The 15,259-nt window shown below is 33.7% G+C and overlaps 1 long non-coding RNA gene and 1 pseudogene across 1 annotated transcript; one reads left to right on the top strand and one right to left on the bottom strand.

The window, feature by feature from the left end:
* Positions 1–4,116: 4,116 nt before the first annotated feature.
* Positions 4,117–4,658, bottom strand: LOC147489610 (uncharacterized). The gene is made up of 3 exons (XR_015201356.1): positions 4,507–4,658; positions 4,310–4,430; positions 4,117–4,227 (listed from the first exon to the last, which is right to left on the bottom strand). It is a non-coding gene; the product is annotated as an uncharacterized LOC147489610 (long non-coding RNA).
* Positions 4,659–5,638: 980 nt separating this feature from the next.
* Positions 5,639–7,870, top strand: LOC147489609 (pentatricopeptide repeat-containing protein At1g80270, mitochondrial pseudogene; annotated as a pseudogene).
* Positions 7,871–15,259: the final 7,389 nt, after the last annotated feature.

The following is a 15,259-nucleotide window of genomic DNA, read 5'->3' as shown; positions in this document are numbered from 1 at the left end:
CACATCAATGCTTAACGTGTTTGACAAATGTGAATGTTAGTTTGTAGATACTCGGGTCAAATTTCAAAGTAATGTATAACACAAATAATAAAGAGTGTGTCTTTGTTCCAATATATATCTGGATTGGCTAGTACTTTTCGTGAGTCACACTTCTTTGCCTAGTGCTTTAATGATTGAGATGTTTTGGTAGATATGGTGTGGTTCGTACATATGTTTTGTCCCCTTTTGTTAATTTACAATTTTACTTATGATCATGACTCATGAGTAGTTAGCTATTTTGTAATTTTGTCATCATTAAAACAGGTTGTAAAGACTTGATGGTGTTATCGGTGTTTACTTTGGGCACCTACCTCGAAGGTGCAATACCTACCTAGCACTCAAATAAACTAAATAAATGACCCCCAAAAAGGCCCAATGCAACCCCATTTTCCGGGCATACATGACAAAATGGTCTTGGAAATCAAGCTAGAAATAAAATTAAAGCATATATAGTTGAAAAGATTATCACTAAACATAGTTGTTAATCATATATGAAATTTAAACCACAAATTAAAGACGGATTCAATAGTGACAAACTTTCATAAATGAGAAGCAGTATTCATTGTGATGCTTTCCTTTTGTTGCTAATATCTTTGCAACTAATTTTCTCATTTTCCTTCATCTCTTTAATTATTTCCTTTAGCTCAAAGATCTTGTCTTTGTTTCCTTTTTCTTCAATCATACAATCTAGCATAACGTTTTTGATGGTGTCTAGCTGAATTTGTTTTTCTTCAACTTGTTTTCTTTTCTTCAAGAGTTCTTTGAAATTGAAGTCTTCAATTTCTATTTCACGTTCATCTTTTATAAATTTGATAGCATTAAAAGCAGCTGAATCTTGTGCCTTTTCTATAGAATATGCAGGGCTTCCAAAGAATTCTTTAACTATAACGTCTTCATTGTTAAAGAATATGTGTTTTGGTACATGTACTGTTACACTGCTGATGAATTGTCCGTTCTCTATTTTTGTGTTGTACACCGGATCTTGTTGAACATCAAGTTCTGCTTCTAGAATTTCCTTTAGCAACTTATTTTTACATAAGTTGTAATTTTTGTATTCCATGACCCTGCAATATAATTTTGTATACAGGAAAACATAATTAAATATATGAAACTCATAAGAATAGATATTTGGATTAAATTGAAGCTGTTTGATAGTACACGATATCTACATATATCTTGGTAAAGTACTGAAGTTGAGATTTTCAGTGTTCTCTTATAATAATTGTGAGTTCATACTTCAATAACATATTAATAAAAATTAATATTTGCAATTTCAGACCTAATAATATGAAAGTAGTTGTTCAATCTGATAGATAATAAGTATGAGAACAATAACCAAAGAATTGTGCACGCAATTGCACTTGGTGCATGTGTAGAGAATTCCAAGTATTCAAAACAGGAACATTAAATAAGATCTGATATTTTATTATACATAAGAAACTAACAATGATATAAAAGATGATTGTGGAGTCATTATCTTTGTTGATAAATTGTCTGGAAATTAAAGGCGTACGCTTCCTGTGCATAAATGCCTTTTAAAACAATGGGTTGAAGTGAAAAAGTTAATAGGTTGTACTAATACTACTGGATAAACTACTACCGGGGATAACCGGCCACTACATGTCTACATAGAGTAGCTTTCTCTATCTCAGAGTCAAATTGAACACAACAGACACATCTTTCTAATATGTGTTCTGGTGCTACTTGCTAGTGTGCTGATGATCTTCGACTTCTTCAGTATGATTCACTGTATTTAAGATAAGATCTCTACCTATAAAATATACAAAGTAGAACTGAAACATGCACACCATTATTTGATTTCGTTTGTTCATCACATGTTCCCTCTATTTTACGAATACTCCTATGTATCAGCTCATGAAGTCCTTGTAAGTTTGTCATTTTTTTCCCTGTACTGATTCGACTTGTATATTTTGATTCATGACATTTAAGATAAAAACTGTATTTAATAATAGGATGTAGAACTTTATGAATCCGCCCATGCGTGTAATTGCCTTTTCGATATTTATTCTTCCATGTAAATGGAGTTGCTTTCTCATAGGCATAATTAATCATTCCTGCCTATACTTGGAAATAAATGTGAGTAGTTCAGCTTTGAGAACCTCAATGTCCCTCTGCAGGCTTGGAACTCTTGGTCTTTGCCTCAATGGATTTGGGCATTTGAAATCAGGAACCTCATGAGCCGACTCACTATTCTTGGCATGTGTCGGGTGAGTCTTCTACCATGTTGTTCATTCCTACTACCTCTTCCAGTTCGCTTTTGAGCTTTTTCATTATTCGGATGTTGCATAATCTGTTATTGCCCACTCTCTAAGGTTGTTGATGTCGGTCCATTACCACCCACAACAATGTCCTCGTATTACATCATTAAGGTAGAAAGCTCAAACTAAAATGTCATTTCTCATCGATAATCGTAGCCACTCAATGAATGGTCATAACTACCTTGTGCATTGAACTTGGTTTACCTTCGCTGTTTGATCGTGTCAATGTTTGACAGTTGAGACTCCATCATAGAAGTTTGAGTATGGCCATGGCTGTTTTTCAACTGTGCCAAAATTCAACTTATGTTTCTTCTTTCAGGGAAAGATCGACACTCAGATTGAAGGATGAGCAAATAGTGGATTTGGAAGAACAGGTATAGTATATTTGTAACCACCTGCAAACTTCTTCACGTACTTATTTAGTTAGAACTGTGTTTTATTTTAGAGTCTCATGTTAATGGTGCAGATTAGAGATCTTACGGTCTATGTTGAAGCTCAAAGAACACTTGATAAGATGAATGATTCTGATGACATTGGAGGAGGACTAGTGTTACCAGTCCCATTGCAGCAATCTTCAACAGTTAACGTTAAAAGACGTTCAAAAACCAACAGACGGTGAAATTGACTGTTTACATTGGCCCTCGGTGTATTTTGTTTACTTCAGAGTTCATTCTTCACATAACGTTTATAAAGTTGCCCTTGCATTGGTTTTTTCGGAGAGACAGCTTCAACTGAAGATGATAGATCATGGAGTGCTGAATGTTTTAAAGAATTGGATTCAACCTTTACCTGATGGAAGCCTACCCGACGCGGCGATTCGAACCGAGATCTTGGAAATATTGACTGATTTTGAAATGGATTTAGTGGAACATAGTTGAGCGGTGAAGAAAGTTGGTCTTGGAAAGGTTGTTGTGAGTTTATTGAGATCGATGAAGAGACTACCGCTAATAAAAAGCTTGCTAAGGATTTGGTTTATAAGTGGCTCCAGTCAATTTTCTATGAGAGATGTACAGATGAGGAAAACGCGATTTATAGGTGGATGTTCAAAAGACCAAGAGCAACTCAAACTGGCCGGTAGAGAATATGGTATTCAATTCGGGATGACAAACATTATAAGATTAATGTCAAAGCAAAAATGACCGCTAGGCGTAAGGCTTTATGTATGGAGTTTGATGTGTGTCAATTGAGGAAGGATGCAATTAGAGCGAGGGCAAAACTTATTGAGCGTGAACACCGGCAAAAGATGAAAACTAAGTTGAAGCAGATGATTATGGCATCAGGATATCAAGACCAAATTAATACTGTACTAAGCCCAAATTGGCTACTTTGATCTTTGTTATAACTTTTTCTTGCTTTAACTACACTTAATCTATCATTGCATCGATTGATAAAAAGTAGAAACATTCTATTGCAATAATGGACTAATGTATGCTAATAATATCCATGTGCATTTGCATTGGCAAGTATAAATTAAAAAATATAATTTTGCTAGTAAATTATTAATATTGTTTGTCTTCACTTGTTTTGCAAACTTTCTTGTTTGGTGGTTGGTCGTCTTCTCCCTCGTTTGAATCTTCTTGATGGTTGTGACACTTCCATCCAAATGCACTTTTGAACGATGTGAAATCTGTTGAAAAAAAAAAATAGTATAAAGATGTTGTATTGTTATATTATGTTACACAAAATAAAGTAAACTTAGACTGCAAAGAATTGTTATAATGACGGATATGGATTGTACCTTTGGATTTTCTTCTCCGTTGTAGTAGTCGTTGTGAAGTGAAAAGACTTTAGAAATAGTGAGTGAATTATTGTTTCGTTCTTTGTTGAATTTTGTGACTCTTATCTGGAATATAGCCGTCTGGCCAATCAACTTCCTAAATTCCTTTTCAGCAAACTCTGTTCCATTATCCTATAAAGATATATCAACGACCAGTTAACATAATTTTGGATGTTATCTATATTAGTTGGCAATTTGTGTATAAATAATCTACCTTTGAATCCATTGCGATTAATTCCACTGCGCTCTTTTTCATTAAAGTTGATGCCACTTCTTCAAATGCAGTTGCCCTTGCAGTGGCTGTGTTGTCCTCAATATCAAACTTTAGGATGTACCTTGAAATTTAGTTTACGTTTAGTTGATATACCATGCTTCATATATTGTAAGTGATACTTGATCAAAGAGACTTACTTTTGAATTGGGTCCACGACACCATGCTTTGTGCAATCATATCCTCCTGTGTTCATATTCAACTTCTTTCCACAATTGGGGTTTGGGCAAGCGTTGTAATACCAACCGTTTTCGTGCATCACTTTTGTTATGGATGCCTTGCATGTGAAGTACTTTTCCTGCAAAGTAATAAGTCATTAAACGTTGTATTGTTTTATTTTTTGTAAGTAGTTCATAAGAAGAAGTAACTTACGTCTGAAAAAAGATCACATCCGCGAATTTGTTATCTCGGACAAACACCTCCTGTTTTGGGTCATTACTTCTTCGGTAGTTTTCGATGTCTTCATTTGCTCTTCTTGTATTTCGACTTCCATTGGACTGCAAAAGAGTTTTTTTTATTTTTTTTATTTTTTTTTTCAGTTTTATTTCTATTAAACTGATTAATTATTACTTTGTGATAGTTCTATTTGACTGTACCTGTTTTTCAGAACGATAAATTCTGGAATTTCTGAATCCTGGTATATTTTTGTCGCCGATGTTGTAGAAAGAGAATACGTTCCTATCATATAAAGTTAATTTTAGATAATATTTCACTTATAAACGAATAAATGTATTTATATAACGTACCGTTAAAGTAACTAACGGATGTTGAACTTATTATTAATACAGTTCTCCTTGAAGTGTTTTGAACTATCCAATCTTTGACATTGTTTGCATTCTCACCCCAAATAGTTCTTTGCTATAGAAGAGTTCTGCAATAATCACGCTAACAATTTTAGTTAGTACAAAGGCTGATTATGTTGTATAATAAGCTGTCAATTTAGAAGACTTACCATTCATCTATTAAATATATTTTCATCATGGTAGTTTTATTTTTATTTTTCTTCAGTTTTCTATTGGTTGTGTCCACGTTTTGACTATTCGATGACATCTGTAGACATTGAAATAGAATTGTGTTATGACATAGCAATTAAGTTGAGTACTTATTGTTTTAGTGAATGTAGATGTAGTATTTACTTGTTAGGTGTATGTTGTCTTTTCTTGATGACACTTCAGAAAAATTTGTGAAGTTAAATAGCTGTTTTGGAAACTGTATATCTACTTCTTTGGATGGCTTCAAGATCGTATTCCAATTGAACATAATAATGTAGTCATGATTGACGGGACGGTATGTCACTTTTTCATATATTTTGAATGTAGAAAACTCTTCCATGTAGTAGATTTGCATCTCTTTCAGCTGTGGTTTATATTTGAGCACAAAGGAAATTGGGATTTTTGCATGTATCTGATCTCGCTGTTAGATTTTAAAATTGTCAGATCATAAAATTTCATGTATCTAATATTTGTAATTTTCTAAAATACTTGTACTTACATGCTCATCTATCAGCACCATGTCTAAACTTTTGATTTTATCTGTATTGAAGTCGGTTGCTTCCCATATTCTACTCACTCTGACTTTTATTCTGTAACTTCCATTGGTGTCATTGATCTCCTTTATTCTTTTGTATCCTTTTTCAGCCATGTTCCTGTGTAAAAAGTTAGTCTGAGTCAAACACTCGAAAATTAAAATAGTTGTTGTTCTGATGGGATTCATGCTTGACTGGTATTGTTCATTGTGAACTAAAATTTGTAATGTATAAGAAGATTGCAGATGTGATGAATAGTCTAATTGCAGATCACGATGAGTTGTCTTTGTAGCAAGTTGAAGAACATAAAAGTAATATATTAATAGGTTTGATGATCATAGAATAGTAGTGAGAACTGAGAAAACATACTTTGAGCGATCAATTAATACACCAAGATTATGTTTCATTTAGGAGGTCACAGGAGTTATAATAAATTGTTTCTCCTTAGTGCCTTTTATATAGACCATTGTGTATTTTTTCTCAGAGAAGGTTTTATATTTTGATTTGTAATCTAAATTCTAAATTTATTAGGATTGTTGTCCGCATAGTTATGTTATTAGAGAGTAGATATCAAATATGATTAGGACTCTTATATAGTTCCTAAAAAATAGGCAAGTGAATAGACTCACTCTGTTTCGAATTGCTGGTTTGAACACATAAATGCACAATACTTCATATTTGAATGTGTTTCCATTTGATTTTGCAAGGTTTTGCCACTTGTAAATTTTTTCCAATTCTGGAAGCGCAAGAGTGCTGCTCTTTTAGCCAGGTATTTTATATTATTTTGTGTCTTTTTTGCTAGGTTCGGTGCATTATAGGGTCTTCTTTCAAGGATTTCAAACACAGAAAGAAGTTCCCTCCAGTCCCACATGGAGCATATAAGGAAAATGGGCACAGACACCCTTTGCACATGGAGCAGCATTTGAAAGGGATGAGTGGTCGGGACATTTGCTGAGGTTTAGAAATGATGCCTTGGTTATCTTGAGTATTATTTGTTTCAAATTGCCGTTCGAGCAAATTGGAGAAGAAAATAGCTGACGTCCTAAAGTTGATGGAGCTTCAAAACATCAAATTATTTGTTTTCAGATATAGGCTCTTGATAGATGCCAGAGGCCAGGCCAATGACATTGAAGGGATGGAGAAGTGTGTTGAGACCATGAAGGAAGACGGCTTTGAACCCGATATCCAGACCCAAGGGCTACTTGTTAGACACTATGTCACTGGGGGATTCACTAAGAAAGCAGAGGCAATATTGAAGGAGATGGAAGGGGCCAACCTCAAACAAAATTGTTGGGCATGCGAATTTTACTCCCCTCTATCTGGGACCTCGGTAAGGATGATGAGGTCGGTAGAATTTGGAAGATTTGTGATCCAAATCCTCACGTGGAGGAGTGTCTGGTTGCTATTGAAGCTTGGGGTAAGGTTGGGAAAGTTGAAAAAGCAGAGGCAGTCTTTGATTGAATGACGCAAACATGGAAAAAGCTCTCCTCAAGAAACTACACCACGCTTATTGAAGGTTTACGCAAACCATAAGATCTTGACCAAAGGAAAGGATCTCGCTAAAGCCGTATGGCAGAAAGTGGACAACGCCTGGACCCGTTTATGTGGGATGCACTTGTGAAGCTCTATGTGGAGGTGGGGAGGTAGAGTAGGCGACTCAATCCTTGAAGTCATCTCGTGAGAACCAATTAAAGCCGCCAATGTTTACTTCATACATGTACATTATGGATCGGTATGCAAAGAGGGGTGATGTTCATAATCTTTGAAAATATTTAATAGATTGAAGCAGGGGTATGTAGGTCGATTTTGCGGTAGTACACCGCTCTTCTTGATACTTATTACATCACGAAGGTTCCAGCTTACGGCGGCCGAGAGATAGGATGAAGGGAGATAATGTATTTCCAAACAAACCCATGCAAGCAAAGTTGGCAAAGGTTGATGCATTTAGAAAGACGGCAATCTCGGATATTCTCGACTAAGTGAGAGCGTAGGTAGAGAATATGAGTATCCCGCTTTATCTGTAAAGTTGAATTTCCATCTTTTCGTGGTTCTCAAGCTTGTGTTGGTTTATTGCTACCGGAGAAGTATCTCGATAATACTTATTCTTGGGACAGTGGCTTGCAAGAATTGTCCTATTCGAAGTCTTTCTTTGGGGTTCTTCTCTTTGGGAAGCTCAATATTTTGGAGCACGACTTCGCTCAACTTTCTAACCATGTGGCGATTCCTACCAACGGCAATGATATTTTATCTATCGCTTTTTTAACAGCGGTGAGCTACTCCTTCATGCCAATGTAGATCGTTCATTGTCGTAGGTCGTCCCGATTTTTTTGTTGCAATGGGGAGGCCCTCTATTTGCATCGACCTTGGCCTTCAATTAGAACATGACTCTCACTTTCCACCATCTTTCTTTGGAAGTGTGCTATACGCCCCTAACAGACTATCGGTTCACACATTGAGGGAATGCTTGATTTTATCGAGAATCGGGACGGTGAGAATCTATATATATGGTTATACTACATCGAAGCTCTTGGTCAAGATGCCACCGAGCTTCTTACGGATACCCGGATTTTGATGTTGCAAATAATATAATACAAAGGATAACCATGGGAGAAAATTTTGGATAGGAAATTTCGTGAAAAATAAGTTAGGAGAGCGGTTTGTATGGATGTCACTTACTAATACTCCATTCTACGATGACGATGGTAGTTTGGTTGGCATAATTTGTGTATCGGCGATTGTTTGGATGCTTTATAGAAATGCAGATTCAGATATTGGGCTCAAAGTGCTCGGATGTTGATTCAAGCTTTGGTGGGCCTAGAAGTGGTTTCCTAACAACTAAATTTGGTATCATTCTGAGCAATCTCGCAAGTAGTCGCATCCGAATATCAAATCTGGTGAGTTTTGCTTGTGAGCTCTCTTCGCTCTGCGAAAAGTAGGATGCTAATGTTTCAATTTGTGGTTTCTTTTTTGTGTAGCATTTGCTAATTGCTAGAATCCTTGAAACAGGCTTCTAAAGTGACCAACAAAGTTCGTTCAAAAATAAGAACCTGGTGAGAACGGTATGCAACATGAATTTGGGAGTGGAGGCAGCCAAACACTCGATCATGGCTTTTCAGATGTTGTTCTCTTTGACCTAGGGGAGGATATAAATTCGGAAATGAGCTAGCACACATGCTAAAGGAGAAGTTTCTCATACTTGTGGCGGAGGAGAAATCTCCACGAAACCATCAAGAGATATCCGTGTGATTTCTATTAAGGAAAATCCAGCTTATAAGATTATAACGTCAAAGGCGAGGCATGGATGGGAAGAATTACAATGGAGGTCATGGCCTTGGAAAATGGTGAGGCGGATTCCCGAATTGAGGACCACACATTTTGTTTGGCCCTGGTTGAATAATGATAAAGAAAGTGATTAATGTAGTTTGAGCGGTTATAATATTGTGCAAAGAGAGAGGTCCAGGTGGGGAAGGTAACCGTCATGGGAATAATGAGGCCTGAGGGTCCGGTCTTCCCTTAAATTGTATGACCATTCAAGTAATCTTAAATCTATTAGGATTGTTGGTCGTAGAGTTATGTTACTATGATTTGGACTCTTATATTTTTTTTTTCTCAGAGATAGTAGATATCTACTATGATTTGAACTTTTATACAATTCCTAAAAAATAGGTCGTAGAGTTATGTTATTAGATAGGTAAGCTTTCATAATTGAAATTCGTTCATTGCAATGCCTTTCAGGTCAGGAATTACATCTGCATGGACCAAATCTATGAATCGTACTCAATCGAGTTATCATCCACCAATACATAGCACTAACTTAATCTATGAAACCGGTATTCAGTGGAAAGCACCAATATGGACAAAAACGGCTTTGAGAAGGGCACTTCAAGTCGATTTCTTCTAACTCAATTCCCTTATGGGAGGTCGAGACTCGCTAATTTGACACCAAAATCATCGGATAACAGCCGAAAACCCTACCTCTTTTTGCAACAGAGCTTAATTTAGCTTGTTTCTTACGTTGAAGCGAAGTGCCAAGATGTCATGAATGGACCTCGCCTGTGCATCTGCGGATAACTCATTCAAAACAATCTTTTCTCCCTCATTTATAACCATAACAGACACCTTATTCTTTAAGCTGCCCCACCCTTGTTAATGTTGAGTGCCTTCTTGGATGTTTCGATTGATCCGAGGCACTTTCACCTTTCTTTCCTGGGAATGCCTGCGGCTGAAAATTTGCTAAGAGTGACGGTTTCCTTTAAATCCGTCCGAATTGAGACATGATTGTCCAAAGGCAAACTTTTCAATACCTAGAGAGCAGCGACTGGCTCTTTCTTTTAGTAATCAAGGATTCAGGATGATCGCCCACAAAAAGAATCATTGATGGCTTGTTTCTTTGGTAAAGTAAAATCAGCATCATTTCCCTCACCGAAAGTATGCAGTTAATATTCATGTGTTCTTAAGCTTATCGAGTTTGTAAACACACCATAATACTGGCACATTATCTACACTAAAAAAACATGTCATTGGAAATTTGGAATCGTTGAATGAGGTTACTAAGATGATCCATATATATTCTTAAAATTCAAAGCACAACTTAGGATTCCCCCATTGCGGTCCTTCAAAAGGAGGTAATTGATGCAAGTTCTGTAAAATCGTTTAGCAAGAAAAATAAATATATTTCTCTAAAAGATGCCTGCGATTATCAAAGAGTTTTTTTTTTATTCACAAAGAGGTTATAATAAGAGATAGAGGCTTGAAGGACAAAGAGTTTAGAGGATGATGGAGAAGAGTAGTGTGAAGAATAGAAGGTGAAAAGCATAAACATAATGGGCATAACGACAACTGGTAAAATATAGTTGCTGATAGATCTCCTAGTCATTCAATTTAATATAAATTATAAAGTAGATCTTTTAGACCTATGTTTTAGCAGATTCGGACTTGTATTCCTTAGTTAATTATATGTAGATAGTGTTTCAATTAGTGTGGGAAGTGTTTCAATTAGCTTTGATATTAGAGTGCCACGTGGCATACCAGACTCAAAAGCTTTGATATTAGAGTGCCACCTAGGAAAGAGAAAAATCTAACCTAGAGGTCTCTGCTTTAGTATATAGACTAGATTTTGGACCCGGGCATACGCCCGGGATCTATTAAATATTTTGTGTGCTGAAAAGGCTTTACAAAATGTCTCACACAAAAGTGAATAAGCTATCTCAATTTGATCCCTTAGTTTCCAAGTACTTATGCACCATAATCGTTGGTCATTAATGTATTTCGGTTTATTTTCAATAAAAATATATTATGATTCAAAAATTTGCCGCCGTAATTTTCAAATAAAATTATCTTCAACTCGATCTAGCTTGTACAATAGTTTTATTAGATTTATGGTGATTTAGCAGCAAATTTTCGAATCAGAATATATTTTTATTGAAAATAAACCAAAATACATTAATGAGCAGCGATTATGGTGCATAAGTACTTGGAAACTAAGGGATCAAATTGAGATAGTCTCTTCACTTTGTGGTTTAGAATATTAATCCATAATTTTCAAATGAAATTATCTTAAACTCAATCTAGCTTGTATAATAGTTTTATTAGATTTATGGTGATTTAGCGGTAAATCATCACCGTTCGGCTTACATACTAATGTGTATAAATCACTAACACATATTGATTGTTTCCATATCCTCAAAGAATACACTACTCCCACTTAAAAAGATTTATCACATGAACATGTCCTACGAATGGGTGTTGTTATATTAAATTATTCTAAAAAATATTAGCAACTATGCATAGCTATGAGATATGAAAATTATATTAATTACTCATTTAAATTTCTTGCACCACTCTCTATAAAAATGAAGCATCAAACCTTGATAAAACTCATCGACTTCTTTTTATTGTTAGGTTTAATAATAGAAGTTTGATTGAAGTTTTTTGTGAGAATGCCTAATGTGGCGAAGATAATATTGAAGCTATTTGAATAGCAAGGCATTCCCAATCACAATAAAAGAATTATAATAAATACTACTTGAAATGCAAAACTATATTTGTCGAAACATTTATTCCCCCTATATATAATACAAATATGTTTTAGGGTTATTAGTTCAATGTATTTGCATCAAGTTTCTGATTTTTCATTAATTATTCTTTGAGGTTAGTTTAATATATTATGTTGCATCCAGTTTCCAATTTCTCATTAATTATTTTTTGAGGTTAGTTCAATGCAGTTTCATCAAGTTTTCGATTTTCTGTTAATTATCATTTGAGGTTAGTTCAGTGCAATTGCATCCACTTTATGATTTCCCATTAGTTATTCATTAAAAGGTTAATTCAGTATAGTTGCATCTAGTTTTCGATGTTTCGTTAATTAGTGTTTGAGATTAGTTCATTACATTTGCATCCAGGTTCCAATCTCCCGTTAATTACTCTTTAAGGTTAGTTCAATACATCTGCATCCAGTTTCTGATTTCCCGTTAATTGTTTTTCTAGGTTAGTTCGATAGTTTATAATTTCTATACAATTTGCATATATGTAAGAGTCTGTTTTTATAAACTCACTCTTGTTTTGGGTTCCTAATTACTCATAATTACTCATGTGAGGAGGCTAAAAAATTGAACATTTATGCTTTGAGGTTAGTGCGATGCAGTTACATCCAACTTTCGATTTCTAGTTAACTATTTTTTGAGGTTATTTCAATGCATTTGCATCCAATTTTGGATTTCCCGTTAGTTAATCTCTGATTTTAGTTTAATGCAGTTGCATCCAATTTTTAGTTTTCCGTTAATTATTATTTAAGGTTAGTTCAATGCAGTTGCATCCAATTTTCAATTTTATGTTAATTGTTCTTTGAGGTTAGTTCAATGCATTTGCATCAAGTTTTCGATTTCCCGTTAATTATTTTTTGAGGTTAGTTCAATGCAGTTACATCAAATTTATAATTTTTCGTTAATTATTCATTTAGGTTAGTTCAGTACAGTTTCATCCATTTTTTAATGTTTCGTTAATTAGTCTATGAGATTAGTTTATTGCATTTGGATCCGGTTTCGATTTTCCATTAATAACTCTCTTTAAGGTTAGTTCAATATATCGTATCTAGTTTTTATTATTTATACTTTTAGGTTAGTTCGATACAATTATATTCGGTTTCTGATTTCCCGTTAACTATTCTTTGAGGTTATTTCAATGCATTTGTATTTAGTTTCCGATTTCCCACCAATTATTCTATGAGGTTAGTTCAATGCAGTTGCATTCGATTTTTTATTTTCTGTTAATTATTTTTTGAGTTAAGTTCAATGCATTTGCATCCAGTTTTCGGTTTCCCATTAATTATTATTTGAGGTTTCTTTGATGTATTTGCATATCGTTTCTGATTTTCCATTAGATATTTTTCAAGAATTTGCATCCAATTTTTAATTTCCCGTTAGTTACTCTTTGTCGTTAGTTTAATGCAATTTGCATAAAGTTTCTAATTTTTCATTAATTACTCTTTGAGCTTAGTTATATATTTGAATCCAGTTTCCAATTTTCTTATAATTATTTAATGTGGTGTATAATACCAACTTCTACTGATTCATATGTAGTGTCCTTGCAAACATGACATAAAAAGTAAATTATGCTTAATTTACTATGTGCATGGGATCATCGAAGATTATGTAGTTCCCGATTTCTCGTTAATTATTATTTAAATTATGCATGACTCACTACATGGAATCTTCAAAGATTATCTACGAACGAGTGTTGTTATATTAATTATTCTGAAAAATATTTGCAAATATGCATAACTATTATATATTAATATTATATTAATTACTCAACCAAATTTCTTATAACATGAAAACCTCACTCTCCATTAAAAAAAGAACTTACCTTTGATAAAATCCTTCAACTTCATTTTGTTGTTTAATAATAGAAGTTTGATTGAAGTTTTGTGAGATTACCTAATAAGGCGAAGTTCATATATATTGAAACTACTTGAATAGCAAGGAGTTCACAATCATACGGAAAGAGATAAGATAAATACCATTTTAAATGCAAAACTATACTTATCGAGACATTCCCACAACATATAGCCCAACTATGTTTTGAGGTTAGTTCAATGTATTTGCATTCAGTTTTCGATTTTTACGTTATTTATATATTTTGAGGTTAGTTCAATGCGGTTGTATCCAATTTTCAATTTCCGTTATTTATTTTTTTTGAGATCAGTTCAATGCGGTTGCATCTAGTTTCGATTTATCGTTAATTATTCTTTTCGATTAGTTCAATACATTTGCATCCAATTTTCCAATTTTTGTTGTTAATTGTTATATTATTTGAGGTCGGTTCAATGCATTTGCATCTAGTTTTACGATTTCCGTTAATTATTTTGTAAGATTAGTTTAATGCATTTGCATCCATTTTTCGATTTCTCATTTATTATTTAATAAAGTTGCATTTTCATCTAGTTTTCGATTTCCCGTTAATTATTGTTTGAGGTTAGTTCAATGAGTTTACATTTAGTTTCCGATTTTCCGTTAATTATTTCTGGAGGTTTTACATCCAGTTTATTTTTTTAGATTAGTTCAATGCAGTTGCATTCGGTTTTCGATTTCCCGTTAATTATTTTTTAAGATTACTTCCATGCATTTGTATTATGTTTCCAATTTATAATTAATTTTTTTTTTGAAGTTAGTTCAATGCAGCTGCATCTAGTTTCTGATTCTCTGTTAATTTAATCTTTGAGGGTTAGCTCAATGCATTTGCATCCAATTTCCGATTTTCCGACAATTATATTTTGATGTTAGTTTAATATATTTGCATCCAAGTTTTAATTTTCCGTTAATTATTCTTTGAGGTTAGTTTAATGCGGTTCTATCCATATTCCGATTTTCTATTATTTACTTTTTAAGATTAGTTTAATGCTTGTATTTGCATCTGCATCCGGTTTTCGATTTCCGTTAAATATTAGTTACGTTGTGGTTAGTTCGATGCATTTGCATCCATTTTCAGTTCCCCATTAATTTTTTTTTTTTTACATTAGTTTCAATCAATATTATATATTTTTAAAATATTTGTCATTATTGTTTTGCCGTTATTTATTTTTTTTATTTTCTATTATATATTTTGTGATGTTATTTTTTGTATAATTGCTTTTAACTATGTTTTGAAGCCATGTTAAGGATATATTTGAAATAAGTCGGTGTTTTATCATAGACACTAAAATTGTATAATTTGTAATAGGGAATTAGTTTTTATAAATCACTTATTTTTTTGCAATTTTTTTTTATTTGATCAAATATATAATAATTGGAACACTAAAAGTGTTTGATTCGTAATAGGAAATTACTTTCTACACATCACCTATTTTTTTAGCAATTTTTTTTTATTTGACC

This window comes from Coptis chinensis, chromosome 7 (assembly GCF_015680905.1).
Source record: "Coptis chinensis isolate HL-2020 chromosome 7, ASM1568090v1, whole genome shotgun sequence".
In the NCBI taxonomy this organism is placed as follows: Eukaryota; Viridiplantae; Streptophyta; class Magnoliopsida; order Ranunculales; family Ranunculaceae; genus Coptis; species Coptis chinensis.
This window is presented reverse-complemented; position numbering and strand designations above follow the sequence as displayed.